This window comes from Castor canadensis, chromosome 12, assembly GCF_047511655.1.
Source record: "Castor canadensis chromosome 12, mCasCan1.hap1v2, whole genome shotgun sequence".
In the NCBI taxonomy this organism is placed as follows: domain Eukaryota; kingdom Metazoa; phylum Chordata; class Mammalia; order Rodentia; family Castoridae; genus Castor; species Castor canadensis.
In genome coordinates this window covers 127978121-127984629 of record NC_133397.1, presented here as the reverse complement: position 1 = coordinate 127984629, position 6509 = coordinate 127978121, and the positions used below count along the sequence as shown (strand labels likewise).

The 6509-nt window shown below is 49.0% G+C and overlaps 1 non-coding gene across 1 annotated transcript; it reads right to left on the bottom strand.

Annotated features, from left to right (window-relative positions):
* Positions 1-5194: 5194 nt before the first annotated feature.
* Trnaa-agc (transfer RNA alanine (anticodon AGC)) lies at positions 5195-5267 on the bottom strand. The gene has a single exon. It is a non-coding gene; the product is annotated as a tRNA-Ala (tRNA).
* Between the last annotated feature and the right edge of the window lie 1242 nt (positions 5268-6509).

The following is a 6509-nucleotide window of genomic DNA, read 5'->3' as shown; positions in this document are numbered from 1 at the left end:
CCGAGGTATGTGCTCTGTGCATGTACTTAGTACAGAAATGTTAAGTAACGTGGTATTTCCAGCTTAGCCCTACCCAGGATGCAGTTAGGAGTTGTCGGGGGATTTTGGGTCCCTGAGCACAGGGCTGGTCCTCTCCAAATGAGGCCCTCATGGCTTTGAACTCAGTCTAGGGCTTTAAGACAAACATCACGGTCAGTGCCGTGGCCTGCAGCCAGGCCAGCAGCTCAGAGTGGAAACACCCAGCTGGATGAAGTTATGCAACCAGAGGACAGACAGTGGTCCACAGCACTGAGAAGGAAGTGAGTGTATTTTGTTTTCTGGGGGACACGGGGGAGGAACAGGGTCTTACTATGTAGCCCAGGCCAGCCTTGAACTTGCAATCTTCCTTAGACTTCTGAGGCATCACGGGCGAGCACCTCACGCTAGCTTATAAAGCGACATTTTAACTTAAGTGCCTCAACCTCTTCTTGCTGCCTATGACACACTGTAAATGGAGCCAGACTCCAACCCCCCCACCCCCGCCATGTGACCCGGGAAGCTCATGTAACTTTTCTGTACTTATTGCACTGCCTGTTCTTCCCCCATCAGCAAAATGAGGCTAATAATAACTTATTATACGTTTTCTCATAAGCTTCCTTACAAACTCTGAATTAAAAGGAATAATTCCTGGGCTGGACATGTAGTTGAGTGGTAGAGGGCTTGCTTGCCTCACCTGAGAAAGGTCCTGGGTTTGATTCCCAGCACCACAGTCAGTGACTAAATTAATAAAAGAAAGAATTCCTGTAAAGCCCTGAGATCAGGGCTGAGTATATGATAAGTACCCTAGGAATATGGTTGCTACCATTTCTTAAGTCATCCATTTTGCAGCTTGGATACTGCAGTAGAGTTTTTATTTCAGAGTTTTTGCCCTGTCTCCCCTTGGCTTGATTTAATGTGAATTTGATTAAAAATCAAAAGAGAATTGAATTTCGCCTTTCATTTATGCACAGAAAGGTCTGGAAGGAAGTCACATTGGAGTTTCAGTAGTGGGCTTCTGAACAGATTTATTTTATTTGCATATTCCACATTTGCCATCGGTTATTTTTACAGTGAGAACTGATCATTTCAGACAAGAGGGACATTTTCTCTAAGCAGAGACAAGGGAAGGGGATCAGCTTCATTTGGGAAAAGCCCCCAAACTCATTGTCTTGGCTTAGAGCAAGTCCCCTCCTCATCTGATGCAGAGTCTACAGACCAGGCCCCTCCCCTTCTGGCCTGAAGTCTGTAGTTGGCTTTCTCCTCCCACCCATGGCCTCTCTTGATGCATGTTGGTGGGATGGGAAGGGACAGGTTCCCCCATCCCCAGGCCTGTCCCAACCCTTGGGCCCAGGCTGTGTTTTCAGCTGCACTCTCTGTCGTGGTCTCTGTCCTCTGCAGTGCTCCCTCATTGTGTCCTTGCTGCATTGCCTCTGACCCCACGACAGGCCTCTCTCCTATGTCCAGGATTCTTGACTGGTGCCACCTTCTTTTCCCTCCGTCTTCACTGCTGCTTCTGACATGCAGGTGTTGCCTGCCCATCCGTTTCATAGCAAGATTCTGTTAACGCAGAGAACAACACCAGCAAACGAGGCCATGCTTGCTAAGGGAAGTTTGCTGCAAAGAGCAGCAGCCTTCCCACACACGTCCTCAGCACGTCTGGCATAAACATCCACCATATTTAATCTTTTAAGCCATATTTAACCTCACTGGGTGGCCCAGAGGAAGAACCCAAGTACACAGATGAAGTTGTTTGGCGGGGGTGCACAGCTAATACACAGCATGGAAATGACACCCCCCCCACCCCGCCCGGCCAAGTAACAGTAGGAGTTTCCTTTTGGGAAGACAAGGGCTTGAATCAGAGAGGGATGCAGGGAGTGCTGGTCCATGGGCAGCGGTCCCATCATGGCCTAGGTGGTGCTCATGGGAGCACACTTGGTGACATTCGTGGAAATGCGTGTGTCTCCTGTGCGATATGGATGACTGATGGGGTGGGGGGGCGAGCACTAGGCGTGTGTGGTTGTGGTTTGTATTCTACCTGTGGGGAAAGTGCAAGGCTCCTCTGTGGGGTTGACCTTGGCTCTAACATTCCATACAATGGAGGGGTCCCCTACTCTGCACTGGGGATGCTGTGGCACTACAGGACCTTCTGAGGGGACACAGCTACATGGCTTGTGACACTAAAGCAGCTGCAGTTGAAGTATATTCCATTGAAGTCACTGCTGTCTGGGATCTCCTGTCCTGGGGACTTCTTCCCTACTTCCTATTCTGTCATTGAGGCCCCTGGCAAGTCTTTCAGAAAAATCCACCAGGAAAATCAGGGCAAGGCACAAGGTTAGGACCATGCCGGGCCCAGAGCCATCCAGCACCAGGGGAACCAACAGGGCCTCCCATCCTCTGAGCTCTTGTCTTGCTGACCTGTGACCTCCCAGAGCCTGGGGGCTCGGTTGCCAGCAGAATTTCGCGTGGTCTTCACTGGACGGGGGTGAAGGGCAGAACGCTGGTCCACAGCTGCCCAGAACCAGGTACTGTTCTTTAGAATGCATTTCAAGTAGCGAGGCACGGGGCCCTGGGTCCACCGCAATGTAGTCTGATGAAGGTGGAACCCTGCCATGTTACTGTGTCCCCTTGCTCCTTGAAGGGCCCCTGATGCTCCAGGAGCCGTGCTTGGGGCTTCAGGGGACCTGTGTCTGCTCTTGTTCATGATTCTGCTCCAGGCCTGGTCCCAGGCTCACGAGGACACCAGATTCCCCTCGTCCTCCCTGACCAGCCTTTCAAGACCAGCAAGCTCACCTCCCCTGGGATTTCATCCCCATGAACACAGCAGGGCCAGCACAGGCCACTGCCTCCCTTGCTCTGTTGTCCCCCTGGGGCAGCTCAGCCTGGCGTCTTCCAGTGCTGCTCGATCCCACAAGTCACACCACCCGCCATCCACACTGCCTGGTCCTCCTCCTCCTGTGGCCAATATGGGGTAAACAGGATTTATGGAGGGCGAGCAATGTCCAGGCACAGCCCCAGTGTCTTACAGGCAGTATCTCATTTAATCCCCATTAAGCACATCTGGCGCGGGTGGGGGTTCACAGTGAGTGAATGGACGACTGTTCTGTGCAAGGCATTATTAATCTAGCCATTCCTTAGATGAGAAATGAAGGCTCACGGTTGGTGGTGAGTAATCAGGTCACAATGTTGAGTGTCAGAGCTGGAATTCCACAGGCAGATGGCTTTCTAAGACGTGTATACGTTACCTGCTGATATGCTACAGTTTATCTGTTCATTCAACAAACATTAATCCAGTCCTACTATGAGTCACAGAAGAGAATGAAGCAGACAAAATGTGTGCCTGGCAGAGCTTCCATTTTAGCAAGGAAGACAAACATTAAAAGATTACAGTGTGTGAGGGAAAGAAACGTTGAATGCTACATTGTAGCAAGGGAGACATTTGTAACAAGTACATCTATAAGGTGAACAGAGCTAAGAGCTAATGAAAAAGAGGAGGAGGAAAGAGTGGGGGTGCCATTTTCTAGGGGTGAACAGAGGCTCTTAAGGAGGTAAAGGTGACAAGCCTCAGAAATTCTAAAGAACAGCTTCGAGACGGAGCGTACCAGGTAGAGTGAGGCCCGAGGGTTCTGGGGAGCTCTAGCAACAGCTGTGAAGACGGAGCCATCAAGACTGCAGGCCCTGTGCCCAGTTGCCCACAGGCACATCAAAGCCATCACTGCTGAGACTGAACTCAAAACCTTCTCCCAAGAAATCTTTCCTCCTGTGCTTCTGCCTCTGTTGATATCACCACTCCAGCCTGACTGCTACCCAAGCCAGAAACCCGGGCTCCATCGTGCATCCACCTCCCACACCACATCCCCCATTCTGCTCTCTCCTTCCTCCCCCTGCCCATCGCTGCCTGAATTCAGTCCCCTGTGCCCCTGGCCGGTCTCTCTCAACAACTTTCCTCCTCCAGCTGGGACTATGCAAAGTCCACGTGGAACTGGGCTGATGTTTAGGGAAAGCAGGCCACATCTGGTTTTTGGGGGGGTTGTTTTGTTTTGTGTGTGTGTTGGGGGATTTTGGCAGCACTGGGGTTTGAACTCAGGGCTTCACGCTTGCTAGGGAGGTGGGCTACTGCTTGAGCCCCTCCGCCAGCCCACGTGTGTTTAATTTTCTTCTAAGACTATTTGCTTGTTCAATAAAGTCCAAGTTCTCTGACCCAGAGTTTTAAAAAATATATATATAATCCAGCTACAGTTGTAATTTGATATTTTTGAAGAGCTCCATGAAAAAAGTAAAAACAGACAGAACTTAATTGCAATAATATATATGATTGAACAATTGTATCCAAAACACTATCATTTTAACATATAGTCACTATGAAAATATACTTTGTAATTTTTTTGTGCTAAGTCTGTGAAATCTGGCACATTTTACACTTAGAGCACACTTCAGTTTGGACCAGTCACATGGAATTAAGCTTTTTCTTTGTGCAGTACTGGGGTTTGAACTCAGGGCAGGTGCTCTACCACTGGAGCCATATGTCCAGCCCTAAGACCAGCCAGGGTCAGCACCAAGGTGTGGCTGCCAAATAGGACAACACGGCTCTAGCATCAGCTGCCCAGTCTGGCTTCTTCCCCTCCAGCCTCCTCCTGCCCCTCACTGTCCCTTGCCCTCTGTCCTTGGGTTCCTTCAGCTCTGACCCCTTTGCACACCATGCTTGCTCACGGGTCCAGGCCCATGCATGGACTCAGTGGTGTGGGTGGTGGTGGCTCTCAGGAGCCAGTGTGACATTGCAATGTCATTGGGGTGAAGCCAGCAGGGTGTGAGTGTTCACAGAAATCGGCAAACACTGTAAATCAGGACTTTGGGGGGTGGGAAGGGGGCCCAGTTGTTTGACATTTACCAGAATGTCACTGCACCTGTGACCATCTCTGTCCTATACTCTTAGTCCACTAGAAAACTCGGTCATCCTTGTCTGTGGATGTTTGTACCTGCTGTGGTTTGACTGTGCCCCCCACAGTTGGTGTGCTAGAAACTTCTCCCCAATACAAGTGAGGACAGGTGAGACCTCTCAGAGGTGACTAAGCCACAGGGCTCTGTCCTCATGAATACATCACCACCATGATAGCAAGAGTGGGCTCCTGATAAAAGAGGAAGTCAGCTCTTCCCTCTCACATGATTTTTTTTTCTTTTTTGGCAGCACTGGGGCTTGAACTCAGGGCCTCCTGCTTGCTAGGCAGGCACTCTACCACTTGAGCTACTCTGCCAGCCCTTTCTTGTGTTGGGTATTTTTGAGATAGGGTCTCATAAACCATTTGCCCCGGTTGGCTTTGAACCTCGATCCTCCTGATCACTGCCTCCTGAATAGCCAGGATTACAGGTGTGAGCCACCTGTGTCTGCTTTCTGTCACCATGGGGCAATGCAGCATCGAGGCCCTGGCCAGGTGTGGGCTTCCTGACCTTGGAATTCCAGCCTCCAGAACTATAAGAGATAAATCTCTGTTCATTATAAACTAGCCAGTCTGTGACCCTCTGTCATAGCAGCTCAAAATAGACTAAGAGGAATCCCTACCAGTCCTAGAGTTGAGAAAATAGACCCTGAGTGTCTGCACCCAGTGCTTGACGTGTGAGGGAGTCCTTCCTTCTTTCTGTTCTTTATTCTCTCCAATACCCTACTGGAACGATCACTGTAGATAAGACTGGATGCTTAAAGCTGGGCTGTAATACTAGCACTTAAGAGGTCGAGCCAAGGGGATTGCAGATTCAAGGTAAATGACAACCTGAGCTACATAGAAACACTGTTTCAAAACACCAAAAAAAGTTGAAATGTAAATTTAAATATGATATATATCTGAGTATGAGTCCTTTTCCCTTCATTACTCAGGCAATGTGAGTATTATAATAAACTCTGGCTTCCATATTTGAAAAGAAGTTTTTAAAAATTCACCAAAAGTCTAGGTATAATGGCTCATGCCTGTAATCTCAGCTACTCAGGAAGTGGAGATGGGGAAAGTTGTGGCTCGAGGCCAAACCCAGACAAAAAACTGATAAGACTCCCATCTTAACCAATGACTGGGCATGGTGGCACATGCCTGTGATCCCTGCTGAAAGGAAAGCATGGATAGGGTTGTGGTCCAGGTCAACCCAGGCATAAATGCAGGATCCATCCCCAAAATAACTAAAGGAAAAAGGGCTGGCAGAATGGCTCAAATGGTAGATTGCCTGCCTAGCAAGCATGAGGTCCTGAGTTCAAGCCCCAGTGCCACCAAAAAGAAAAAAAAAAAAAACTTCACCACAAGGATGTTACTATGATTAAATCACAGAAATTGCTTAATCCAGTTTCTGGAACATTCCAGACACTCAAAACACTGAGGTGTTATTGATAATTGTTTAATCCTTACGAAGCACTTGCTCAAAACCTTTGGTCACAATGCATGTTGAATGAAATTTCAGAAATTCCTGGAGTCTGATTCAGAGAGTCTCTGAGTCAGAATCCCAGCTGGAGACGG